This window comes from Solea solea, chromosome 5, assembly GCF_958295425.1.
Source record: "Solea solea chromosome 5, fSolSol10.1, whole genome shotgun sequence".
NCBI classification, from domain to species: domain Eukaryota; kingdom Metazoa; phylum Chordata; class Actinopteri; order Pleuronectiformes; family Soleidae; genus Solea; species Solea solea.
This window is the reverse complement of record NC_081138.1, coordinates 23,964,313-23,977,612: the sequence shown is the minus strand read 5'-3', so window position 1 is coordinate 23,977,612 and position 13,300 is coordinate 23,964,313. Positions and strand designations below refer to the sequence as shown.

At 40.8% G+C, this 13,300-nt stretch overlaps 1 protein-coding gene across 2 annotated transcripts in view; it reads left to right on the top strand.

The window, feature by feature from the left end:
* The first annotated feature begins 645 nt into the window (after positions 1–645).
* The window catches only part of dok4 (docking protein 4), a 47,801-nt gene continuing 35,146 nt past the window's right edge, over positions 646–13,300 (top strand). Inside the window, exon 1 of one of the 2 annotated variants that reach the window (XM_058630030.1) lies at positions 646–1,095. The gene's annotated coding sequence lies outside the window, so the exon portion shown is untranslated. The remainder of the gene's footprint in view (positions 1,096–13,300) is intronic. The other variant, XM_058630032.1, reaches the window with a different exon arrangement.

Genomic DNA, 13,300 nt, shown 5'->3' with positions numbered 1-13,300 from the left:
AAGAGACGAACAACCATCCATTGTCCGATTAACTGCTGCATGTTTTGGGACTGTGGGAGGAAACTGAAAACCCCGGAGAAAACCCACGCACTAACGAGTAGAACATGCAAAAAGAAAAAGGAGTGGGATTGTATTGTATAATATATATATACAATATAAGTATTGTATTTAGTGGCTGTCTGTTTGTGTTTCCGCACTTGCACTTGCCAATATGACCAACAGAGGCCGACAGAGTGTGAATGGGGTAAAGTCTGCCATCTCTGATTGCCTTGTTTTAAATATATTTTATACACACATTAATAATTTGTTTTTAATTATAGGTATCTAAAATAAGCATTGTAGTCTCCATTTCAAATCATCCCTATTGCTTGGCGATATACTTTAAAATGGACATATGAAAATGGTGGACTTTTTTTTTTCTCAGAATTGCAACTTTCTGACTTTTCTCTCAGAATTCTGACTTTTCTCTCAGAATTCATGCTGTTTTTGTTTGTTTTTCAGTTTCTTTCAAAAATGTTTTTTACATCTGGCCTTAATACTAACTACTATTATCTGAACTTATCTGACTGTTAGGAGTATTACGGTAAAAGGCGGGTCCTAGTGGCGCGTGGCTGGCCGGCGGGGCGTGTCCTGCCTTTGTGTGTGTTTTTCTGTCGCGCTGCCTCTGACCGCTCCTGCATACAGTTCAACGCAGCCCCTGTACCGGAGGAGGGGGAACAGTCGCAGACAGAGAGACAGAGAGACAGACAGAGAGCGAGAGAGAGACAGACAGACAGACAGACAGAAAGACAGAGAGGGAGGGACACCGCTGTGTGTGAATCGCGTCGGCGCTGCCGTTGCGCACCAAACAAACCAGACGTGAACATCCAGACCCATAAACGCTCGCCACCTCCGGTTCAGCTGGATTTACTGCATGAGGCGTCATCTGCATCTGTAGAGGGATAAAACTGAGTCTGTGCGGCACGAAGGTCAACGACTGAGGCAGCGAGAGGAGGCGGGGGAACACGGGAGGCAGCACCGTCCGTCCGAACACCGGGACCCCGCCCGGCCGCAGGTTCCCCCCGCTGCGCTGGAGCTGAGCTGTCAAAGCTGCAGGTAACATCCACAGCTGAAGCCTGTGTCTCTGTCTGTCTCTGGCTGTCTCCGTCTGTCTCTGTCTGTCTCACTCATGCTTCTTCACACTTTCACTATAGTTACTTTTTACCTTACATCACTTGATATGAATTTATTTTTGGTTTCAAATCATTTAACCAATAAAGCATAACTATGTAACTGTAACAGAATGTATTATATAAATAAGCAAACATATTTACAAAATCAGAGCCTACAAATAGAAAAGGGCAAAAGGCCAATTCTTATTTTTTTGGGTGCAAATCTCTCCTTAATCTCTATCAAAAGAAAGTTGATTAATTTAGTCATAGATAAATAATCAATTTATCGCTTCAGCCTTTGCTTAATTTTATAAAATATATTCTGAATTTTCTGCTTGGGCTTTGAGAAATTGTTCTGGCTTTCATCTAAATACTCACCAGTTTTATTGGAACTCACCTTAAACTGGTCACGTTGCTAAATGGCCTGGAATAAACCTTTTTCCAAGCAGCCATTTTTGCATGCAAGGGCAGTGACACAGGTGTCACTAATCACATTAATTAAAGCTCCGTATCTCAGGAGAACACAACCTTAATTTCAGTGTCATTATTCAATCCTGCGTTGAGGAGAAACTCTTTGTCGTGCGATGCCTGAGGTCACTAATTGTCATCATTAGTTTGTGCTCAACACGTTGCTGGGATGTTGTTTCGCTTAAAGGGATAGTTGAGTTTTTTGTTGTTAAGGGATTCACGATTAATAGTTTTAGGGATATTTGAAACAGTGGAATGTGGCGGAGGCTGCTTATTCAAGTGTTACAGTACATTTTGGTTAGTTAATAGTTAATAGTGTCATTTGTTAACGCTCCATAATGTATGAGACAAGAAAACAATTACCCCCCTGTGCCAATAAGCAGCAGACAGTCTTAATTGACTGGAAAGTGAAGTTGGAGTTAATGCCTCGTAAAGTGACCTCACACGTCACCAGACTCCATAGGGAAAAATCAAACAATTCGCCCCACAGAGGAGTTTGTTGATCTTTACCGAAGTGACACAAACTTGCCAAAAAAGGCACCAGTAGATGAGCAGCTCCTTGTGTCCTTGTGACGTAAAAACACTGATTTTAAGAGTGTGAACAAGTGTGAACAAACTTCAGTTTACTCTCATGAAAGGCTGAGAAAAAGCTACAGACATATTCAAAGACATCCTCCGTGTCATCTATCTGTCAGCACCTCATACAACCACACTTCAAAGAAACCTCAACTATTACTTTTTGATAAAGTCAGAAAAAATGTGATTAAATAACCCCTCGAACTGTTAATCTCTACATGATGAGACTGATTGAACAACAACCATCATGTCTGTTTGTGTTACACTGATTACCTTAGTGACTGTGAGTCAAGTTCACATAGCAACCCCATCGCCTCTGGGGAGATTCTGTCGAAGCAACAACACCACAGAATCATTAAAGAGTCCATTAGTGTGTTTGACACATTCGGCACAGAACAGTGACTGTTTCCTGTCATTCTGTAGTCAGGCTGTATAATTCCTATCCCCCTGACGAAGACTTGCCAGAGCAACGTGTCCTCCGTAGCCTTCTCCCCGGCTCATGATAGAGCCCCTGTTTTAGTGCTGTTAATGAACCGCTGTCTCTGTTATCACAGCAGCCATAAAGTGATCCTGGTAATAACGGAGCGTGATAATACCGAGGTGGTGAAGAGGGTCGGGGGTGGGGAGGGGAGAGGAGAGGAGAGGAGAGGAGAGGAGTGAATTCAGGGTGAAGGAGGAGTCTTTGCAGGCTGTTACCACTGGGACACAGTAACTGAAGACATATGAGGATGTTGCACACAAGCCTGGTTCTGCAGTAAAGATATTTGCACTAGTGTGTTTGTTTGTGTGTGTGTGTGCGATCAGTTATCACAATTAGGCATCAGAATTTCATGTCATAATTATACTGACCACAGTTATTGTGAAAATTGCTTGTATGTACTGTATTAGACGCGGCAACAGAAGCAAGCAGAGTCTTCTGTCTGAAATCTATTTTAATTTCCGTCAACTCTCAGAAGAGGTGTTAGACACATCATGAGTCATGTGCGCTATATATTAGGGGCAGAAAAAACTATCAATACACTAAAATATTGCAGTATTTTATGGCATGGAATCCGTTCTATGAGTTTTCTGACAGTTGTTTTGTGTGCAGCAGTATATTATTTGTACATAGTTTTTGTACACATTTCAAAAAAAGAGACTGTTTTGGAGTGAAAGAAATCATAATATCATCTTGATTATAGTATAACCAACATATCACGATTTAGTGTATCGTCACCCTGGTATTGGGATGTATTGTATCACTAGATTCTTGCCAATAAACCACCAATAAATCACCCTGCTGTGGATTAACAGTCATACTTTTTATCTCTGCTGCACATAGATCATTAATGTACGGAGGAGTATTAGGGCCTTGTGTGTTTTTTTTTCATAATTTTGACATTTTCACATAATTCTGACTTTAATCTCAGAATTCATGCTGTTTTATTTTTTACAATGAGTGATGATATGAATGAATATATATTATTATGTGTGTGTGTGTGTGTGTTCTTGTACAGGTATCTTTGTGTGAACCAAAATACATAAAAACCATAGGGATTGAGGACATTTTACGGTGGTGAGGACAGTTTGACTGGTCCTCATGTTCTGTCACCCCTTAAAATGGCTTTTTGAGGGTTAAGACTTGGTTTTAGGGTTAGGGTTAGTCATTTAGTTGTGATGGCTAAGGGTAAGGGACTAGGGAATGCATTATATCTATGAGTGTCCTAACTGTGAACAAACGTGTGTGTGTGTGTGTGGCCCAGTCTCCGTGTGAATGAGAAGTAATGGAAGTACAAGGTAATACAGTAGGGAGACAGAGGAAGGAGGGTATTGTGGTATGGATGGTAAAGGAAAAAGGGATTGTGAGGAGGACGAGGAGAAGGACATTGAGGAGGATGAGGGAAGTGGGGTGGGGGGGGGGGAGGACAGAGGAGTAGGAGAGACTTCTCTCCAGCCTCTTTACTCTAATTTGCTTTGACAGCAGCTCTATTGGCTCGGGCTCTGCACAAGCCTTTACCTTGTATAGGAGGAAAAGAGACACCAAATGCATTCTGCTGTCTCTGTAACATTAGGTTTAACTGGCAGTGCTGCACTCACACTGGTGTTGTACTATACGTTAACTATTGATTTACTGTTACAGTCTCTCCTCTGGCTAATTTATCACGTTTTATTGTTAAATCCCCAGCATGTCAATCTGCATAAAATGAATCAAATCTACACTAGTTTAATACGATCACTGCACTTCTATTGTCTTTCAAATATTTATGTGATTGTACAGCCAGCTAAAAGCATTATACAGTATCCACACAGGTGTGTGATCTGTGATAAGCAGTAAGCTGCAAAGACAGACGGAACAGCTGTCCCACACCGTATGAGAAAGGAGTCCGATGATGTCAGATGAAGGACACTTCTTCTGCTTGCAGCCTCCAAAATAAATAAACAGGTGGCTATGACATATGCTACTAAATTACTAAACCCCCCCAAAAAAGAGGCAGAAATTAGTACAACAAGGACACTGTCAGGAACATTTATGGCTTAATGCTTATTTAAATGCCCCATGAAGTAGTAAAATGTGTCAAACCAAGGTTTTGGAATGTTTGAGATTTGTTTACGTATTTGTTGGGAGGTGCCTTCCTGTCTCAAGGAGAGAATAACAATCCTGATATACCACCCCCTAGACTGACCTAGACTTCTTATCTGCTGCCTCCTGTATGCGATAACACTGCAATATTTTTGGTTTGGGCATCTGCATGTGAGCTCGTCCAGGAAACTTCTGCAGTGTTGTAACAGATCAGTGAGTCTTCACAGTCAACACACACACATTTGTGCCTTATCTAGCAGGACAACAGGTGAGGAAATATTCAGACTTGTGGATGCTTTTGTGGGTGAAGCAACACTGAGCTGGACACAGTGTGTGGGGCTCGTGCACGGATACATTCTGTCGCCCTGGAGAATCTTCTGCGACGCACTGTGTGCTGCGTCGACAGGTGCAAAGAAACAGAACCAAACCTTCACTCTGTTTTCAACACAGCTGTGACTGTGGTTATTTCTGTGAAGGACAGTGCAGTTATGTCTGTTTCAACAAACCTTCCCAGGGAGATGGACAATGACGCACTGCTGTATCACTCAGAGGCAAGCAATGGCTCTCTTGGTACAGGTGGTGGAGCTATGCAGAGAGTCGACGGAATTTTTATCTCAGCTCAGGGTAAAAATGGCCATTAAGCATATGCTTAAAGCAGCACTTCTGTTGAGTTTTGTCAGAGATGACGTTAATATTCTGCCTCTCTTTTTTGTGTAACAATGCTGTGTCCTTCATCTGAAAATAGGCTCTGTCTAGAAATACTTTCAGACCCGAATGAGGGAGTGTTTGTGTGTGTGTATACAGCGGCAGTGCAGGGGTGGGTGGTGGCAAGAAACATTTTTGGTTCGAAGTAGAATTCACTTCTAAATTGGACACTCTAAATTGACTGTAGGTGTGAGTGGATGGCTGTTTGTCTCTATGTGGCCCTGTGATGGACTGGTGACTTGTCCAGGCAACCCTCATGTGGATTATAAAGCTTAAACTTAAACTTAAACTTAAACTTCTTTGGACTTCCTTAGTTTTCAACTTATTTCCAGAGTAAAGACAGTCAATGCGTTTACATGCATGTTAAAATTCAGATTTTAGTCAGACTAAGTCAATAATTGGGTTTTCTTGTTGTACTCTAAATCTGCACATAGTGGTCAAACTGGGCCAAATGTCCTACACGGAAAGCAAAAAGCAGCATTTGCTCCAAGTACTCCAATTTTAGCTTGTGTGTGTGAGAAGCTGCAGAAAGATAATTTATCCCTTGAGGAAAGGCACACAGGGAAGTTGTATATGATTACTGTGCAGCACCTAGATCACAATGCAATAACCCAATATGAGCCCGAGCACAGGTCACATTAATATTCGTACCAGCACAAAAGTCTGGCGTGAACTGTTCCTCACTACAACTCTCCTCTGATGACCACTGCAGTTTTTGTAAGGAACACTTAACATCCATTACATTAAGGTGGTATTTCAGTCGAAGTGCAATTCTGTGAGGCATTCACACGCAGTCCGAAATTAGTTTGCATCAGTATGATATTTTAAGATTACTACGACAACATTATCTCACCCTTACACATCCTTTTCTGACTTTAAACTCTAATTTGGTTGCTTTGTAAACCACTCACTCCCCAAAGTCCATGCAGAAATGCAGCAACCTGCAAATTCAAATGTGTTATTTTGTCATTTTTGATGTTTTAAATCCAGCATTCGGATTGACCTTTAAGCGATACAAACTTATCAAGAGATACAGCAGATGCAGCAGATTCTCCTCTGTGGAGGGAGGTAGAGTTATCGGTTTACAAACTTGAACTGGAAAGGCTGTTTAAGATGGGACAGGTAGGTAAGTGAGATAAAGTGGTGGATATTAAAAAGAAAGCATAGTATAGATTTTATTGGATGAACCTTTCGAGTGGCTAAAATGTGTTTTGTTTTTTTTAGTTTTTGGTGTCCCTGCCAGCAGCCATGTTTTCACTGAGCGTGTGAATGTTTGTCTTTTACAGGTTTTGGACGTAAGGGGCTGCACAGCTGTCACTTTTTATGTGACTCTCTGATAGTAAGAAAACATGGATGAGAGCAGGAAGTAAAATGCTTGTAGTCATAGGCTCACTCAGTGTAAAAACAAAACAAGTCTAACTCTTTGGTGGTTGGAGTAATGTGCTGGACCAGTGGTTCTCAAACTTTTTATACCAAGTACCACCTGAGAAAATATTGAGCTCTTGACGTAAGGAGTCCGATTTATTCCCAATAAGATAATTTGCTCTCTCATCATCTGCCTCACATGTACTTCAGACACTGGTGTAGTGAAATTAGATTACGATGGAGTGAGAGATAAGGTGACTCTAATTGTTGTCATTTAATTTATTATTATTTTCTACACACATTCCTCAGCTCCACTACGATCACATGCCTAATACAGTAGAACGCTATCCCTGATTTTCCTCCAAGTACCACCAGAGGAAGCTTGTGTACCACTGGTGGTACACGTACCACAGTTTGAGAACCACGGCCGCCGGACAATGCTGACACCCCTGTGACCAGAGTCGGAGAATGTGCTTGGTCACCTGCCTGTGATGATACATTACAAAGTGTGTGTTTGTCTTCCCTTACAAGCTATTATTTCAGCTTATTACATCCCACAGCCTGTTTTTACATGTACACTAAGTGACAGTTAGGCTTCAGACAGAGCTCTGCTGTGTGATGCTAAGTTGCCAGACTTGTGGTGACATGCACGCAAAATGTCTCGGTGCAGTCCAAAAAAAGAAAGAAGAAGATATATTCAGTAGGTGTGACAAAAACAGCTGTGTCCTCTCCCTTTAGGTTGTGTTTAGCTTTGAGAAGACATCATGGCTGCTGGTGTACCTTTGTTCATCCACAGTTATTGGCTGTGGGGTAATGACACACATCTGGAGCAGGTGGAGCACAGGAGGCTGGGAGTAAATGATGAGGAGAGGTGAATGACAAGAGCAGATGAGGCAATGGCAGCCTATTGTGATAGAGAAAGAAGATCATGTTGTTCCCTATGGGCATCATATGTCAGCTGTCAAAGCAGCAGTGCACTCTGTCCATGCTCTAAACTGTAATCCTTTTTTGCTGATCCACATTCAGTCACCTCCTTTTCTTATTGAAATGAACCTTTTGAAACCGAATTTACATAACTAAAAATGAGGACAACAACAAAATTATACAATGATAACTTGTCACCGGTTGTGCTCAGTTTACATGCTTTTCATTCTTCTTCTTTTGACAATTTTGTCTGTGTTTTGGCAAGATTGTGTGTTTTTTAATTTAATCTTGTTATTTACAGCTCAGCTCCTACAGTAAGGCTAAAATACACTGTGTACAAATAAATGTTACGCTCATACCACTAAGCGCCAAAAATGTACCACTGAAACCCATTTAAACTGCAATTTTTTTTTAAATCACATCCATTAAAGCATAATGCATGCATTTTATTTTTCATTCATTGTTTTAGCATATCTTTTTTTAACTAATGCTACAAATAAACATGATTTTTTTTTGTGGATTAGGGAAAAAAATCCAATTGATGTGTTTGAGCTTAAGAAGAGACAGGAGCTACTAACAGGCTACGAGGCACCGTTGCCTCGTAGTGGCGCCCTAGTAAATCCAGTGGCAAACGTATACTTAAGATATCGTTGAAATGAGCAGCACACTCAGTGCCAATCATGTGTCAGAGCTGGAGAACAGAATGGTCATTTAAGTTTGACTGTACTTGATGAACTCTTGGCTTTGCAGCAAGAAGACCTGGGTTCATGACCCGGTCAGAACAAGGACCTTTCTGCAGGGAGTTTGCATGTTTTCCCTGTGTGTGAGTGGGTTTTTCCGTGTTCTCCAGTTTCTTCCTACAGTCCAAAAACATGCAGATTTAGGGATTAGGCGAATTGGACACTCTAAATTGACCGTAGGTGTGAATGTGAGAGTGAATGGTTGTTTGGCTCTATGAGTGTAGAGGGCAAAATTACAGAAACAGTAAAACAGTATATATCAGCATTTCATACTACTACACCCTGAAATATCACTTTAAATGAGTCAAATGTAAATGTATGTATTTTTAATCACTGACTTCAAAGTTCCTGCTAATTTCTGTCTCCTTTGTCCTGATAGTGTTATCATGAAGGTCCCTGAAACATTGTGATATAATAAGAAGCTCATATTGTAGGTGCTGCTGCTTCCCTTTCTTTCATGTCTGCCTGAATTACTCCTTGCCATTCAGTGGCATTCAGCGGCAAAAGAGAAAACAAGCAGAGGTTTGTGTGTTTGATGAGCAAAATTGAGTCACAGTGGAGATAGTGCGGGGAGTTAATTTGCATATTCATGAGCCCACCAACACTAAATGAGGTGTAGCCCGACATCTAAGACATTGTAAGGCCATGAAGGGAATTTTCTTTTAAGTAGAAAACCTGTAAATATGCAAATGTGGGGAAACCAGAGATCAGATGTATTCAGTGTCAATGACAATTCATCGAAAACGGATTTTGAGTAAACTCAGAGACCAGCGAGCGCCTCATAATGTCGGCAACTGGATGAATTCACTTTGATAAACGTGACGTGCAGTATGACACGGCATTATTATTATTATGAAACCAACCAACATACATTCTCCTCATATTGAGTTTGACAGCTTTGTTTGTTTTTTTTCTGTCACTCAATACAATCTGAATTGTGTTGCACTGTTTTCTGTGTCTGGGGACTGGAGCTTCGGGCAAAGGATTGTGGGTGCAGTCTGGTTCTGGTTGACTTGCTTTGTGAGCTAGTGAGTGGGGGTGGGGGGGTGGGGAGGTGAGCGAGAGAGAGGGAGAGAGAGAGTCTGTAATTAGTTCTCAAGGCCAACCGACTGCCACATTCCACATCTGTAAATGACAGACTGCGGGATGCTCCCGCTCTCTCTTTGTGCCTGTATGTTCCTATTGAATCTCTTTTTTATTTATTTATTTATTTATTTAAGACGGAGCTCCTTCATATATATATATATATATATATATATTTTTTTTTACAGCACTGTTCCTTTATTTCACTGTCATATTTTGCAACATTTTCCCTCAAAACCCTGCCCTCTCTCTCACTTATCTCACGCACAGACCCCTGCTCATGTGCAGATTTGCTCCGGTCCTGTTTGAACCTGTCTGTCTGCGCTCAGGTAAACTGTTGCTGAGTTTCGGTCTGCGTCGTTGTCCTCACAATCACACACACACACACACACACACTGCTTCTACGCAGTCACTAAACTTCTCCTCTCTCTCTCTTGTGGATTCTGTGAAATGTTCCCGTAGAATGTAAGGTATGACGTTGACCCATGACATCATCATTGCTTCTACTGTGGTCGCGCTCACTTTACTTCACCTTGTATCCTTTGAGGACAGTTCTGCAGATCACTCATCACCAGCCAACATTTGTGGAGCAACACTATAATCTGACATTCTGAAATGAAGATGGAGCTGAATGGAATGAAACTAGAAAATAATCTTTGTTTGTTTTTTGACGTCTCACAGTAACGACGCAGTTTATTTGCAAATTATTTCAAGGGTGGGGGAGTAAATGTTGCAGAGATTGTGGTGTATTTTCTAAAGCCTCACTGGAGGATAATTGGCCAAATTTCGGTCCCGATCTGTCCCTTCCGACAATCGTGGGTCCCCCCTGATTTTAGGCTGATTTGAACAGATTATCTGGCTAAATGATCCTGTAGTGTCTTTTAACGTCATCAGACATGTTCGATAACTACAACCGAACAGCGATTGGGGCGTGAGAGCGAGTTGACTGGGAAACAGATGTTGTGTACTTTTGTTTCGAACTGTAACTTTTACAGGCCAAGTTGATTCCTTCTTCTCGGCTTTGACCTCATCCACAGTCCACGACACTGTGAGTCCGCCTTTAAAACAGATTTAAAACATTGAAAATCGTTTACAGAGCTCATTGTGTCTGTGGTCTCCCACATTTTAAAAATCAAGTCAGGTTTGGAAAATCACTATGAGGCCATCCAATGTGTAAACCCTTGTTTGTGTATTTAGTATAGAATAGAGACATTGAATCTTAATGAACATCAATGTATAAACATGCCAAATTGTAACCACTAGCTCATTTACACCTGTTGCCAGGTGGATAGTATGGAACAAAATACGCAAATAGAAAAAAGTAATATTAGAGCCAAGGAATAAGAGCATACACAGAAAAATAACAATATACAATGCTGTGACTTGGCTATGAGGAAAAAAGGACTGTGATATCTTCGTAGACCCAACCAGGAGTTTCACTGTATGTAGTTTAGTTTCAGAAAACATTGTGTGCTCCCGATGAAAGGTAACAAAGAATCTCGATTCCTTGTGTGTAAAAGTCAAAATGTATTTTGCCTCCAAACATTAGGAGCAATGGAGATGAAGGTGTTTCTCCTCATCCTCCACCTCGTGTGCCTTTAACCTTGCTCCAGAGTAGCAGAAGGTGACCACACCACCACTTCCACAGTAACGGTCGTTTGATGGATTGTTTCTGTTTGATGACCTCAGGGACGCAGCAGTGCTGTCAAGACCAACTGAATCAAGTCTCACAAAAAAAAAAAAAAGAGAGGAACTTTGAAAAACAGCCTGTGCTTGACTTTACACCAGCGAAGGGAGAAGATTGCCCAGGTGATGAGAGACCTTCACACATCTACTTTACAGGAGCCATTTGATCAGAACAGTTGTGCCGACAAGATGATTTAAAAGCAGCAGTGTTATAATTAAAGGTAGTGTTGTCGCAATCATGAATCATTGGCAGAATACCGATTTAATTACCTTCTGTTCATTTTATGCATAATTACACCCTAATGATATGTAAGCTAATTAAGGTTTAACATTATTACACCTATAAAGAAGTAAAGCTGTGTGTTACGATTACACATACGGCTTCAGTAAAACCTGTTTTGCTGGGAAAGACCTGGCGATTCTGTGCTTTTTTGCCATTTTAAATTGTGTTAAAAGATCATGTCAGGGGAACTTATGACGCTCTGGGACACTTATAATAATAGCATAGTTACCATATCTATCTATAAATGTAAAGAATGTTTCTCTGTCTGTCTGGTAATCGCAGAAATGTCCAACTAGGTGTTTTTTTTGACAGGTGACAAAAGCACTTACAGTGGTGTTAATCGTGGTGAATTTTCCATGATTATTATTTTTTTACATTTGGCCCTAGTCCTCTTCTGTAATACCCAACCTCTTATGAAGTGGAGAAAAAACACATTGCTTGTCTTTCCATTGTTTTTGTAAAATTAATAAAATTAAACAATATTTGGATTTTATGTAGTTCATGTTTGAGTAAACCTGCCTGGCATAAATAGAGATAAATAAAGTATGTGGATCCAAAGAGGGACAGGACTCCTAGTGTGTACTTCCTCATGTACACATGACTTCATTCAAGTGTCGGGAAATGGTTTCCCAAATTTCGACACTTTTATTTATCGCCTTGATCTCTAAATAAGAGGTGTTCACTTTGAAAGGAAATAAAAAAAGAAAATAAAAATATACTTTTTCTTTTTTTTTTCAAAAGCTACAAGGAGCCATTTGCTGAAGAGCCGTGGGTGAGATTTAGCACTTCTCTCTCCTCCGTTATTGTTTTATTTTGCTGCACTTCATGTGTATATTGGCAAAAAGCCTCATGGATTCTGATATGTGAGTTCACATGGCATGGCCACTGATATATAGCTGATCTAGGAACACACACGTATCTGATGTGAACACCACATTTGAAGATCAGATCTTTGTCCAGGCCTGTGTCCTCACATCTGAGTCACATGAAACAAAAACACTGAATATCTGAGTCACTACAGCCTGAAAATGAAAATGTTGCCCAAGTTGTTTTTTGCACCTCCGATAATTGCATCTCGTTAAATCTTAAATTACCTGAATTTATTTATATATCAATCACTTTTACTCTTGACTAGGCCTTGTGATTATTTTCATAATTATTTCCCCAATTGTGTAAAATGTCACAAAATGCTGAAAAATCTTTATCAGTGTTAACCAAACCTGGAAACAACTATGTTCACAAATGTCTTGTTTGGTCCATAAACCAAAATCAGTTTAATTCTTAATCATTTCTTCGTTATATGACGCAAAGAAACCAGAAAACATCAGAAAGTGATGATGAAAAGAGTTGACTCATTTAGTAATGCATTAATAATCATTGCAGCACTACTCTTTGACATTTTTAGGCATGCGAGAGAAAAGAGAGAGAGAGGGAAAAACAAAATGTCACATCAGTCAAGGTTGGAAGGCAATAATTAGCAAATTAGCTGCACAAGCCTAAAATCCACACAGTTTCCCTTCAGTATCTGCGCTCATTAGCTGTTTCCTCTGTGTTTCTCTGTAGGTGTGATCATGAGTGTGGGCACGATGCCCGGCTTTATTATGTTTGCTCAGTGCTGCTTCCCCTGCCTCCAAACAACAGTCCGTGCTGGTGTGTCACGCCTGTCACACGTTGACAGTTCGGATGAGTGGGAGGGAGGGAGGGAGGGAGTGAGGAAGGGAGGGAGGGAGGTGGCTCTCGCGTGTTTGCGTGATCGCTG